Raw genomic sequence first — 15,142 nt, 5'->3', positions numbered from 1 at the left:
ACAAGCTGTACTAATGGGCAGTATGTTATCCTCCAATGGCTCACTCAGTCTGTTTGACCAATCTAGGCTTTACCAAGACGCTGGTTCCTTCCTGGGAAGCCTAGTGTCCCCAACCCTAACCCTAATTTGAGTCTCAACCCTTATTTCCTGTTTAGACTGAAACATCACCCCGTCCTCACATTGTACTAAAAGACGGTCGGCCCCCCTTTCTGATGACCTGCTCAGTTCGTTTCACCAAGCTAGTCTTCCCTAAGAACCTGGTTCCCTCCTCGGAAGCCAAGTCTCCCCAACCCTAACCCTAACTTGGGTATTTACCCAAATTTTCTAGAGGAACTTGAACATCCCCCAGTCCACGCAGTGTACTAAAAGACAGGAGGGAACACATCCTGTTGGGCCACTCAATCTGTTTCAACATGCTTGGCTTTACAGATGCCCTGGTTCCATAATGGGAAGCCAAGTCTCGCCTACCCTAACCCTAATTTGAGTCTCAACCCTAATTTCCTCTTTGGACTGAAACATACCGCCGTCCACAGAGTGTACCAAATGTCAGTATGGAAGACATCTTGATGTCCCCCTCAGGCTGATTCACCCAGCTAGGCTTCACCAAGAACCCGTTTCTTACCTAGGAAGCCCAGTTTCCCCAACCCTAACCCTAACTTGGGTTTTGACCCTACTTTATTTTGGGAATGAAACATCCCCTCGTCCACGCGGTGTACAAAAAGACAGGAGGCAACCCATCCTGCAGGCCCACTTATCCTATTTCTACATGCTTGGCTTTTCCGAGGCCCTGGTTCACTGCAGGGAAGCCAAGTCTCCCGAACCCTAACCCTAACTTGAGTCTTAACCCTAATTTACTTGTGCAACTGTCACAAACCCCCATCCACAGGTTGTACTAAAAGACGGCAGGCATACCATTCCTTTGGCCCTCTCAGTCTGTTTCACCATGCTTGGCTTCAGCAACACCCTGTTTCCATTCTGGGAAGCCAAGTCTCCTGACCCCTAACCCTAAGTTGGGTCTTAACCCTAATTTCCTCTTGGGACTGAAACATGTCCCTGTCCACAAGCTGTACTAATGGGCAGTATGTTATCCTCCAATGGCTCACTCAGTCTGTTTGACCAATCTAGGCTTTACCAAGACGCTGGTTCCTTCCTGGGAAGCCTAGTGTCCCCAACCCTAACCCTAATTTGAGTCTCAACCCTTATTTCCTGTTTAGACTGAAACATCACCCCGTCCTCACATTGTACTAAAAGACGGTCGGCACCCCTTTCTGATGACCTGCTCAGTTCGTTTCACCAAGCTAGTCTTCCCTAAGAACCTGGTTCCCTCCTCGGAAGCCAAGTCTCCCCAACCCTAACCCTAACTTGGGTATTTACCCAAATTTTCTAGAGGAACTTTAACATCCCCCAGTCCACGCAGTGTACTAAAAGACAGGAGGGAACACATCCTGTTGGGCCACTCAATCTGTTTCAACATGCTTGGCTTTACAGATGCCCTGGTTCCATAATGGGAAGCCAAGTCTCGCCTACCCTAACCCTAATTTGAGTCTCAACCCTCATTTCCTCTTTGGACTGAAACATACCGCCGTCCACAGAGTGTACCAAATGTCAGTATGGAAGACATCTTGATGTCCCCCTCAGGCTGATTCACCCAGCTAGGCTTCACCAAGAACCCGTTTCTTACCTAGGAAGCCCAGTTTCCCCAACCCTAACCCTAACTTGGGTTTTTACCCTACTTTATTTTGGGAATGAAACATCCCCTCGTCCACGCGGTGTACAAAAAGACAGGAGGCAACCCATCCTGCAGGCCCACTTATCCTATTTCTACATGCTTGGCTTTTCCGAGGCCCTGGTTCACTCCAGGGAAGCCAAGTCTCCCGAACCCTAACCCTAACTTGAGTCTTAACCCTAATTTACTTGTGCAACTGTCACAAACCCCCATCCACAGGTTGTACTAAAAGATGGCAGGCATACCATTCCTTTGGCCCTCTCAGTCTGTTTCACCATGCTTGGCTTCAGCAACACCCTGTTTCCATTCTGGGAAGCCAAGTCTCCTGACCCCTAACCCTAAGTTGGGTCTTAACCCTAATTTCCTCTTGGGACTGAAACATGTCCCTGTCCACAAGCTGTACTAATGGGCAGTATGTTATCCTCCAATGGCTCACTCAGTCTGTTTGACCAATCTAGGCTTTATCAAGACGCTGGTTCCTTCCTGGGAAGCCTAGTGTCCCCAACCCTAACCCTAATTTGAGTCTCAACCCTTATTTCCTGTTTAGACTGAAACATCACCCCGTCCTCACATTGTACTAAAAGACGGTCGGCACCCCTTTCTGATGACCTGCTCAGTTCGTTTCACCAAGCTAGTCTTCCCTAAGAACCTGTTTCCCTCCTCGGAAGCCAAGTCTCCCCAACCCTAACCCTAACTTGGGTATTTACCCAAATTTTCTAGAGGAACTTTAACATCCCCCAGTCCACGCAGTGTACTAAAAGACAGGAGGGAACACATCCTGTTGGGCCACTCAATCTGTTTCAACATGCTTGGCTTTACAGATGCCCTGGTTCCATAATGGGAAGCCAAGTCTCGCCTACCCTAACCCTAATTTGAGTCTCAACCCTAATTTCCTCTTTGGACTGAAACATACCGCCGTCCACAGAGTGTACCAAATGTCAGTATGGAAGACATCTTGATGTCCCCCTCAGGCTGATTCACCCAGCTAGGCTTCACCAAGAACCCGTTTCTTACCTAGGAAGCCCAGTTTCCCCAACCCTAACCCTAACTTGGGTTTTTACCCTACTTTATTTTGGGAATGAAACATCCCCTCGTCCACGCGGTGTACAAAAAGACAGGAGGCAACCCATCCTGCAGGCCCACTTATCCTATTTCTACATGCTTGGCTTTTCCGAGGCCCTGGTTCACTGCAGGGAAGCCAAGTCTCCCGAACCCTAACCCTAACTTGAGTCTTAACCCTAATTTACTTGTGCAACTGTCACAAACCCCCATCCACAGGTTGTACTAAAAGATGGCAGGCATACCATTCCTTTGGCCCTCTCAGTCTGTTTCACCATGCTTGGCTTCAGCAACACCCTGTTTCCATTCTGGGAAGCCAAGTCTCCTGACCCCTAACCCTAAGTTGGGTCTTAACCCTAATTTCCTCTTGGGACTGAAACATGTCCCTGTCCACAAGCTGTACTAATGGGCAGTATGTTATCCTCCAATGGCTCACTCAGTCTGTTTGACCAATCTAGGCTTTACCAAGACGCTGGTTCCTTCCTGGGAAGCCTAGTGTCCCCAACCCTAACCCTAATTTGAGTCTCAACCCTTATTTCCTGTTTAGACTGAAACATCACCCCGTCCTCACATTGTACTAAAAGACGGTCGGCACCCCTTTCTGATGACCTGCTCAGTTCGTTTCACCAAGCTAGTCTTCCCTAAGAACCTGTTTCCCTCCTCGGAAGCCAAGTCTCCCCAACCCTAACCCTAACTTGGGTATTTACCCAAATTTTCTAGAGGAACTTTAACATCCCCCAGTCCACGCAGTGTACTAAAAGACAGGAGGGAACACATCCTGTTGGGCCACTCAATCTGTTTCAACATGCTTGGCTTTACAGATGCCCTGGTTCCATAATGGGAAGCCAAGTCTCGCCTACCCTAACCCTAATTTGAGTCTCAACCCTAATTTCCTCTTTGGACTGAAACATACCGCCGTCCACAGAGTGTACCAAATGTCAGTATGGAAGACATCTTGATGTCCCCCTCAGGCTGATTCACCCAGCTAGGCTTCACCAAGAACCCGTTTCTTACCTAGGAAGCCCAGTTTCCCCAACCCTAACCCTAACTTGGGTTTTGACCCTACTTTATTTTGGGAATGAAACATCCCCTCGTCCACGCGGTGTACAAAAAGACAGGAGGCAACCCATCCTGCAGGCCCACTTATCCTATTTCTACATGCTTGGCTTTTCCGAGGCCCTGGTTCACTGCAGGGAAGCCAAGTCTCCCGAACCCTAACCCTAACTTGAGTCTTAACCCTAATTTACTTGTGCAACTGTCACAAACCCCCATCCACAGGTTGTACTAAAAGATGGCAGGCATACCATTCCTTTGGCCCTCTCAGTCTGTTTCACCATGCTTGGCTTCAGCAACACCCTGTTTCCATTCTGGGAAGCCAAGTCTCCTGACCCCTAACCCTAAGTTGGGTCTTAACCCTAATTTCCTCTTGGGACTGAAACATGTCCCTGTCCACAAGCTGTACTAATGGGCAGTATGTTATCCTCCAATGGCTCACTCAGTCTGTTTGACCAATCTAGGCTTTACCAAGACGCTGGTTCCTTCCTGGGAAGCCTAGTGTCCCCAACCCTAACCCTAATTTGAGTCTCAACCCTTATTTCCTGTTTAGACTGAAACATCACCCCGTCCTCACATTGTACTAAAAGACGGTCGGCACCCCTTTCTGATGACCTGCTCAGTTCGTTTCACCAAGCTAGTCTTCCCTAAGAACCTGTTTCCCTCCTCGGAAGCCAAGTCTCCCCAACCCTAACCCTAACTTGGGTATTTACCCAAATTTTCTAGAGGAACTTTAACATCCCCCAGTCCACGCAGTGTACTAAAAGACAGGAGGGAACACATCCTGTTGGGCCACTCAATCTGTTTCAACATGCTTGGCTTTACAGATGCCCTGGTTCCATAATGGGAAGCCAAGTCTCGCCTACCCTAACCCTAATTTGAGTCTCAACCCTAATTTCCTCTTTGGACTGAAACATACCGCCGTCCACAGAGTGTACCAAATGTCAGTATGGAAGACATCTTGATGTCCCCCTCAGGCTGATTCACCCAGCTAGGCTTCACCAAGAACCCGTTTCTTACCTAGGAAGCCCAGTTTCCCCAACCCTAACCCTAACTTGGGTTTTTACCCTACTTTATTTTGGGAATGAAACATCCCCTCGTCCACGCGGTGTACAAAAAGACAGGAGGCAACCCATCCTGCAGGCCCACTTATCCTATTTCTACATGCTTGGCTTTTCCGAGGCCCTGGTTCACTGCAGGGAAGCCAAGTCTCCCGAACCCTAACCCTAACTTGAGTCTTAACCCTAATTTACTTGTGCAACTGTCACAAACCCCCATCCACAGGTTGTACTAAAAGACGGCAGGCATACCATTCCTTTGGCCCTCTCAGTCTGTTTCACCATGCTTGGCTTCAGCAACACCCTGTTTCCATTCTGGGAAGCCAAGTCTCCTGACCCCTAACCCTAAGTTGGGTCTTAACCCTAATTTCCTCTTGGGACTGAAACATGTCCCTGTCCACAAGCTGTACTAATGGGCAGTATGTTATCCTCCAATGGCTCACTCAGTCTGTTTGACCAATCTAGGCTTTACCAAGACGCTGGTTCCTTCCTGGGAAGCCTAGTGTCCCCAACCCTAACCCTAATTTGAGTCTCAACCCTTATTTCCTGTTTAGACTGAAACATCACCCCGTCCTCACATTGTACTAAAAGACGGTCGGCACCCCTTTCTGATGACCTGCTCAGTTCGTTTCACCAAGCTAGTCTTCCCTAAGAACCTGGTTCCCTCCTCGGAAGCCAAGTCTCCCCAACCCTAACCCTAACTTGGGTATTTACCCAAATTTTCTAGAGGAACTTTAACATCCCCCAGTCCACGCAGTGTACTAAAAGACAGGAGGGAACACATCCTGTTGGGCCACTCAATCTGTTTCAACATGCTTGGCTTTACAGATGCCCTGGTTCCATAATGGGAAGCCAAGTCTCGCCTACCCTAACCCTAATTTGAGTCTCAACCCTAATTTCCTCTTTGGACTGAAACATACCGCCGTCCACAGAGTGTACCAAATGTCAGTATGGAAGACATCTTGATGTCCCCCTCAGGCTGATTCACCCAGCTAGGCTTCACCAAGAACCCGTTTCTTACCTAGGAAGCCCAGTTTCCCCAACCCTAACCCTAACTTGGGTTTTTACCCTACTTTATTTTGGGAATGAAACATCCCCTCGTCCACGCGGTGTACAAAAAGACAGGAGGCAACCCATCCTGCAGGCCCACTTATCCTATTTCTACATGCTTGGCTTTTCCGAGGCCCTGGTTCACTGCAGGGAAGCCAAGTCTCCCGAACCCTAACCCTAACTTGAGTCTTAACCCTAATTTACTTGTGCAACTGTCACAAACCCCCATCCACAGGTTGTACTAAAAGATGGCAGGCATACCATTCCTTTGGCCCTCTCAGTCTGTTTCACCATGCTTGGCTTCAGCAACACCCTGTTTCCATTCTGGGAAGCCAAGTCTCCTGACCCCTAACCCTAAGTTGGGTCTTAACCCTAATTTCCTCTTGGGACTGAAACATGTCCCTGTCCACAAGCTGTACTAATGGGCAGTATGTTATCCTCCAATGGCTCACTCAGTCTGTTTGACCAATCTAGGCTTTACCAAGACGCTGGTTCCTTCCTGGGAAGCCTAGTGTCCCCAACCCTAACCCTAATTTGAGTCTCAACCCTTATTTCCTGTTTAGACTGAAACATCACCCCGTCCTCACATTGTACTAAAAGACGGTCGGCACCCCTTTCTGATGACCTGCTCAGTTCGTTTCACCAAGCTAGTCTTCCCTAAGAACCTGTTTCCCTCCTCGGAAGCCAAGTCTCCCCAACCCTAACCCTAACTTGGGTATTTACCCAAATTTTCTAGAGGAACTTTAACATCCCCCAGTCCACGCAGTGTACTAAAAGACAGGAGGGAACACATCCTGTTGGGCCACTCAATCTGTTTCAACATGCTTGGCTTTACAGATGCCCTGGTTCCATAATGGGAAGCCAAGTCTCGCCTACCCTAACCCTAATTTGAGTCTCAACCCTAATTTCCTCTTTGGACTGAAACATACCGCCGTCCACAGAGTGTACCAAATGTCAGTATGGAAGACATCTTGATGTCCCCCTCAGGCTGATTCACCCAGCTAGGCTTCACCAAGAACCCGTTTCTTACCTAGGAAGCCCAGTTTCCCCAACCCTAACCCTAACTTGGGTTTTTACCCTACTTTATTTTGGGAATGAAACATCCCCTCGTCCACGCGGTGTACAAAAAGACAGGAGGCAACCCATCCTGCAGGCCCACTTATCCTATTTCTACATGCTTGGCTTTTCCGAGGCCCTGGTTCACTGCAGGGAAGCCAAGTCTCCCGAACCCTAACCCTAACTTGAGTCTTAACCCTAATTTACTTGTGCAACTGTCACAAACCCCCATCCACAGGTTGTACTAAAAGACGGCAGGCATACCATTCCTTTGGCCCTCTCAGTCTGTTTCACCATGCTTGGCTTCAGCAACACCCTGTTTCCATTCTGGGAAGCCAAGTCTCCTGACCCCTAACCCTAAGTTGGGTCTTAACCCTAATTTCCTCTTGGGACTGAAACATGTCCCTGTCCACAAGCTGTACTAATGGGCAGTATGTTATCCTCCAATGGCTCACTCAGTCTGTTTGACCAATCTAGGCTTTACCAAGACGCTGGTTCCTTCCTGGGAAGCCTAGTGTCCCCAACCCTAACCCTAATTTGAGTCTCAACCCTTATTTCCTGTTTAGACTGAAACATCACCCCGTCCTCACATTGTACTAAAAGACGGTCGGCACCCCTTTCTGATGACCTGCTCAGTTCGTTTCACCAAGCTAGTCTTCCCTAAGAACCTGGTTCCCTCCTCGGAAGCCAAGTCTCCCCAACCCTAACCCTAACTTGGGTATTTACCCAAATTTTCTAGAGGAACTTTAACATCCCCCAGTCCACGCAGTGTACTAAAAGACAGGAGGGAACACATCCTGTTGGGCCACTCAATCTGTTTCAACATGCTTGGCTTTACAGATGCCCTGGTTCCATAATGGGAAGCCAAGTCTCGCCTACCCTAACCCTAATTTGAGTCTCAACCCTAATTTCCTCTTTGGACTGAAACATACCGCCATCCACAGAGTGTACCAAATGTCAGTATGGAAGACATCTTGATGTCCCCCTCAGGCTGATTCACCCAGCTAGGCTTCACCAAGAACCCGTTTCTTACCTAGGAAGCCCAGTTTCCCCAACCCTAACCCTAACTTGGGTTTTTACCCTACTTTATTTTGGGAATGAAACATCCCCTCGTCCACGCGGTGTACAAAAAGACAGGAGGCAACCCATCCTGCAGGCCCACTTATCCTATTTCTACATGCTTGGCTTTTCCGAGGCCCTGGTTCACTGCAGGGAAGCCAAGTCTCCCGAACCCTAACCCTAACTTGAGTCTTAACCCTAATTTACTTGTGCAACTGTCACAAACCCCCATCCACAGGTTGTACTAAAAGATGGCAGGCATACCATTCCTTTGGCCCTCTCAGTCTGTTTCACCATGCTTGGCTTCAGCAACACCCTGTTTCCATTCTGGGAAGCCAAGTCTCCTGACCCCTAACCCTAAGTTGGGTCTTAACCCTAATTTCCTCTTGGGACTGAAAAATGTCCCTGTTCACAAGCTGTACTAATGGGCAGTATGTTATCCTCCAATGGCTCACTCAGTCTGTTTGACCAATCTAGGCTTTACCAAGACGCTGGTTCCTTCCTGGGAAGCCTAGTGTCCCCAACCCTAACCCTAATTTGAGTCTCAACCCTAATTTCCTGTTTAGACTGAAACATCGCCCCGTCCTCACGTTGTACTTATAGAGGGTCGGCCCCCCTTTCTGATGACCTGCTCAGTTCGTTTCACCAAGCTAGTCTTCCCTAAGAACCTGGTTCCCTCCTCGGAAGCCAAGTCTCCCCAACCCTAACCCTAACTTGGGGTTTTACCCAAATTTTCTAGAGGAACTTTAACATCCCCCAGTCCACGCAGTGTACTAAAAGACAGGAGGGAACACATCCTGTTGGGCCACTCAATCTTTTTCAACATGCGTGGCTTTACAGACGCCCTTGTTCCATCCTGGGAAGCCAAGTCTCGCCAACCCTAACCCTAATTTGAGTCTTAACCCTAATTTCCTCTTTGGACTGAAACATACCGCCGTCCACAGAGTGTACCAAATGTCAGTATGGAAGACATCTTGATGTCCCCCTCAGGCTGATTCACCCAGCTAGGCTTCACCAAGAACCCGTTTCTTACCTAGGAAGCCCAGTTTCCCCAACCCTAACCCTAACTTGGGTTTTGACCCTACTTTATTTTGGGAATGAAACATCCCCTCGTCCACGCGGTGTACAAAAAGACAGGAGGCAACCCATCCTGCAGGCCCACTTATCCTATTTCTACATGCTTGGCTTTTCCGAGGCCCTGGTTCACTGCAGGGAAGCCAAGTCTCCCGAACCCTAACCCTAACTTGAGTCTTAACCCTAATTTACTTGTGCAACTGTCACAAACCCCCATCCACAGGTTGTACTAAAAGACGGCAGGCATACCATTCCTTTGGCCCTCTCAGTCTGTTTCACCATGCTTGGCTTCAGCAACACCCTGTTTCCATTCTGGGAAGCCAAGTCTCCTGACCCCTAACCCTAAGTTGGGTCTTAACCCTAATTTCCTCTTGGGACTGAAATATGTCCCTGTCCACAAGCTGTACTAATGGGCAGTATGTTATCCTCCAATGGCTCACTCAGTCTGTTTGACCAATCTAGGCTTTACCAAGACGTTGGTTCCTTCCTGGGAAGCCTAGTGTCCCCAACCCTAACCCTAATTTGAGTCTCAACCCTAATTTCCTGTTTAGATTGAAACATCGCCCCGTCCTCACGTTGTACTTATAGAGGGTCGGCACCCCTTTCTGATGACCTGCTCAGTTCGTTTCACCAAGCTAGTCTTCCCTGAGAACCTCGTTCCCTCCTCGGAAGACAAGTCTCCCCAACCCTAACCCTAACTTGGGTTTTTACCCAAATTTTCTAGAGGAACTTTAACATCCCCCAGTCCACGCAGTGTACTAAAAGACAGGAGGGAACACATCCTGTTGGGCCACTCAATCTGTTTCAACATGCTTGGCTTTACAGATGCCCTGGTTCCATCATGGGAAGCCAAGTCTCGCCTACCCTAACCCTAATTTGAGTCTCAACCCTCATTTCCTCTTTGGACTGAAACATACCGCCGTCCACAGAGTGTACCAAATGTCAGTATGGAAGACATCTTGATGTCCCCCTCAGGCTGATTCACCCAGCTAGGCTTCACCAAGAACCCGTTTCTTACCTAGGAAGCCCAGTTTCCCCAACCCTAACCCTAACTTGGGTTTTTACCCTACTTTATTTTGGGAATGAAACATCCCCTCGTCCACGCGGTGTACAAAAAGACAGGAGGCAACCCATCCTGCAGGCCCACTTATCCTATTTCTACATGCTTGGCTTTTCCGAGGCCCTGGTTCACTGCAGGGAAGCCAAGTCTCCCGAACCCTAACCCTAACTTGAGTCTTAACCCTAATTTACTTGTGCAACTGTCACAAACCCCCATCCACAGGTTGTACTAAAAGACGGCAGGCATACCATTCCTTTGGCCCTCTCAGTCTGTTTCACCATGCTTGGCTTCAGCAACACCCTGTTTCCATTCTGGGAAGCCAAGTCTCCTGACCCCTAACCCTAAGTTGGGTCTTAACCCTAATTTCCTCTTGGGACTGAAATATGTCCCTGTCCACAAGCTGTACTAATGGGCAGTATGTTATCCTCCAATGGCTCACTCAGTCTGTTTGACCAATCTAGGCTTTACCAAGACGTTGGTTCCTTCCTGGGAAGCCTAGTGTCCCCAACCCTAACCCTAATTTGAGTCTCAACCCTAATTTCCTGTTTAGATTGAAACATCGCCCCGTCCTCACGTTGTACTTATAGAGGGTCGGCACCCCTTTCTGATGACCTGCTCAGTTCGTTTCACCAAGCTAGTCTTCCCTGAGAACCTCGTTCCCTCCTCGGAAGACAAGTCTCCCCAACCCTAACCCTAACTTGGGTTTTTACCCAAATTTTCTAGAGGAACTTTAACATCCCCCAGTCCACGCAGTGTACTAAAAGACAGGAGGGAACACATCCTGTTGGGCCACTCAATCTGTTTCAACATGCTTGGCTTTACAGATGCCCTGGTTCCATCATGGGAAGCCAAGTCTCGCCTACCCTAACCCTAATTTGAGTCTCAACCCTCATTTCCTCTTTGGACTGAAACATACCGCCGTCCACAGAGTGTACCAAATGTCAGTATGGAAGACATCTTGATGTCCCCCTCAGGCTGATTCACCCAGCTAGGCTTCACCAAGAACCCGTTTCTTACCTAGGAAGCCCAGTTTCCCCAACCCTAACCCTAACTTGGGTTTTTACCCTACTTTATTTTGGGAATGAAACATCCCCTCGTCCACGCGGTGTACAAAAAGACAGGAGGCAACCCATCCTGCAGGCCCACTTATCCTATTTCTACATGCTTGGCTTTTCCGAGGCCCTGGTTCACTCCAGGGAAGCCAAGTCTCCCGAACCCTAACCCTAACTTGAGTCTTAACCCTAATTTACTTGTGCAACTGTCACAAACCCCCATCCACAGGTTGTACTAAAAGATGGCAGGCATACCATTCCTTTGGCCCTCTCAGTCTGTTTCACCATGCTTGGCTTCAGCAACACTCTGTTTCCATTCTGGGAAGCCAAGTCTCCTGACCCCTAACCCTAAGTTGGGTCTTAACCCTAATTTCCTCTTGGGACTGAAAAATGTCCCTGTTCACAAGCTGTACTAAGGGGCAGTATGTTATCCTCCAATGGCTCACTCAGTCTGTTTGACCAATCTAGGCTTTACCAAGACGCTGGTTCCTTCCTGGGAAGCCTAGTGTCCCCAACCCTAACCCTAATTTGAGTCTCAACCCTAATTTCCTGTTTAGACTGAAACATCGCCCCGTCCTCACGTTGTACTTATAGAGGGTCGGCCCCCCTTTCTGATGACCTGCTCAGTTCGTTTCACCAAGCTAGTCTTCCCTAAGAACCTGGTTCCCTCCTCGGAAGCCAAGTCTCCCCAACCCTAACCCTAACTTGGGTTTTTATCCAAATTTTCTAGAGGAACTTTAACATCCCCCAGTCCACGCAGTGTACTAAAAGACAGGAGGGAACACATCCTGTTGGGCCACTCAATCTGTTTCAACATGCATGGCTTTACAGACGCCCTGGTTCCATCCTGGGAAGCCAAGTCTCGCCAAACCTAACCCTAATTTGAGTCTCAACCCTAATTTCCTCTTTGGACTGAAACATACCTCCGTCCACAGAGTGTACCAAATGTCAGTATGGAAGACATCTTGATGTCCCCCTCAGGCTGATTCACCCAGCTAGGCTTCACCAAGAACCCGTTTCTTACCTAGGAAGCCCAGTTTCCCCAACCCTAACCCTAACTTGGGTTTTGACCCTACTTTATTTTGGGAATGAAACATCCCCTCGTCCACGCGGTGTACAAAAAGACAGGAGGCAACCCATCCTGCAGGCCCACTTATCCTATTTCTACATGCTTGGCTTTTCCGAGGCCCTGGTTCACTGCAGGGAAGCCAAGTCTCCCGAACCCTAACCCTAACTTGAGTCTTAACCCTAATTTACTTGTGCAACTGTCACAAACCCCCATCCACAGGTTGTACTAAAAGATGGCAGGCATACCATTCCTTTGGCCCTCTCAGTCTGTTTCACCATGCTTGGCTTCAGCAACACCCTGTTTCCATTCTGGGAAGCCAAGTCTCCTGACCCCTAACCCTAAGTTGGGTCTTAACCCTAATTTCCTCTTGGGACTGAAACATGTCCCTGTCCACAAGCTGTACTAATGGGCAGTATGTTATCCTCCAATGGCTCACTCAGTCTGTTTGACCAATCTAGGCTTTATCAAGACGCTGGTTCCTTCCTGGGAAGCCTAGTGTCCCCAACCCTAACCCTAATTTGAGTCTCAACCCTTATTTCCTGTTTAGACTGAAACATCACCCCGTCCTCACATTGTACTAAAAGACGGTCGGCACCCCTTTCTGATGACCTGCTCAGTTCGTTTCACCAAGCTAGTCTTCCCTAAGAACCTGTTTCCCTCCTCGGAAGCCAAGTCTCCCCAACCCTAACCCTACCTTGGGTATTTACCCAAATTTTCTAGAGGAACTTTAACATCCCCCAGTCCACGCAGTGTACTAAAAGACAGGAGGGAACACATCCTGTTGGGCCACTCAATCTGTTTCAACATGCTTGGCTTTACAGATGCCCTGGTTCCATAATGGGAAGCCAAGTCTCGCCTACCCTAACCCTAATTTGAGTCTCAACCCTAATTTCCTCTTTGGACTGAAACATACCGCCGTCCACAGAGTGTACCAAACGTCAGTATGGAAGACATCTTGATGTCCCCCTCAGGCTGATTCACCCAGCTAGGCTTCACCAAGAACCCGTTTCTTACCTAGGAAGCCCAGTTTCCCCAACCCTAACCCTAACTTGGGTTTTTACCCTACTTTATTTTGGGAATGAAACATCCCCTCGTCCACGCGGTGTACAAAAAGACAGGAGGCAACCCATCCTGCAGGCCCACTTATCCTATTTCTACATGCTTGGCTTTTCCGAGGCCCTGGTTCACTGCAGGGAAGCCAAGTCTCCCGAACCCTAACCCTAACTTGAGTCTTAACCCTAATTTACTTGTGCAACTGTCACAAACCCCCATCCACAGGTTGTACTAAAAGATGGCAGGCATACCATTCCTTTGGCCCTCTCAGTCTGTTTCACCATGCTTGGCTTCAGCAACACCCTGTTTCCATTCTGGGAAGCCAAGTCTCCTGACCCCTAACCCTAAATTGGGTCTTAACCCTAATTTCCTCTTGGGACTGAAACATGTCCCTGTCCACAAGCTGTACTAATGGGCAGTATGTTATCCTCCAATGGCTCACTCAGTCTGTTTGACCAATCTAGGCTTTACCAAGACGCTGGTTCCTTCCTGGGAAGCCTAGTGTCCCCAACCCTAACCCTAATTTGAGTCTCAACCCTTATTTCCTGTTTAGACTGAAACATCACCCCGTCCTCACATTGTACTAAAAGACGGTCGGCACCCCTTTCTGATGACCTGCTCAGTTCGTTTCACCAAGCTAGTCTTCCCTAAGAACCTGTTTCCCTCCTCGGAAGCCAAGTCTCCCCAACCCTAACCCTAACTTGGGTATTTACCCAAATTTTCTAGAGGAACTTTAACATCCCCCAGTCCACGCAGTGTACTAAAAGACAGGAGGGAACACATCCTGTTGGGCCACTCAATCTGTTTCAACATGCTTGGCTTTACAGATGCCCTGGTTCCATAATGGGAAGCCAAGTCTCGCCTACCCTAACCCTAATTTGAGTCTCAACCCTAATTTCCTCTTTGGACTGAAACATACCGCCGTCCACAGAGTGTACCAAATGTCAGTATGGAAGACATCTTGATGTCCCCCTCAGGCTGATTCACCCAGCTAGGCTTCACCAAGAACCCGTTTCTTACCTAGGAAGCCCAGTTTCCCCAACCCTAACCCTAACTTGGGTTTTTACCCTACTTTATTTTGGGAATGAAACATCCCCTCGTCCACGCGGTGTACAAAAAGACAGGAGGCAACCCATCCTGCAGGCCCACTTATCCTATTTCTACATGCTTGGCTTTTCCGAGGCCCTGGTTCACTGCAGGGAAGCCAAGTCTCCCGAACCCTAACCCTAACTTGAGTCTTAACCCTAATTTACTTGTGCAACTGTCACAAACCCCCATCCACAGGTTGTACTAAAAGACGGCAGGCATACCATTCCTTTGGCCCTCTCAGTCTGTTTCACCATGCTTGGCTTCAGCAACACCCTGTTTCCATTCTGGGAAGCCAAGTCTCCTGACCCCTAACCCTAAGTTGGGTCTTAACCCTAATTTCCTCTTGGGACTGAAACATGTCCCTGTCCACAAGCTGTACTAATGGGCAGTATGTTATCCTCCAATGGCTCACTCAGTCTGTTTGACCAATCTAGGCTTTACCAAGATGCTGGTTCCTTCCTGGGAAGCCTAGTGTCCCCAACCCTAACCCTAATTTGAGTCTCAACCCTAATTTCCTGTTTAGACTGAAACATCGCCCCGTCCTCACGTTGTACTTATAGAGGGTCGGCCCCCCTTTCTGATGACCTGCTCAGTTCGTTTCACCAAGCTAGTCTTCCCTAAGAACCTGGTTCCCTCCTCGGAAGCCAAGTCTCCCCAACCCTAACCCTAACTTGGGTTTTTACC

This window comes from Heloderma suspectum, chromosome 1 (assembly GCF_057233095.1).
Source record: "Heloderma suspectum isolate Gila_16-S chromosome 1, 16-S_ref, whole genome shotgun sequence".
Classification (NCBI taxonomy): domain Eukaryota; kingdom Metazoa; phylum Chordata; class Lepidosauria; order Squamata; family Helodermatidae; genus Heloderma; species Heloderma suspectum.
The sequence above is the reverse complement of the archived record's forward strand: the minus strand, read 5'-3'. Positions refer to the sequence as shown.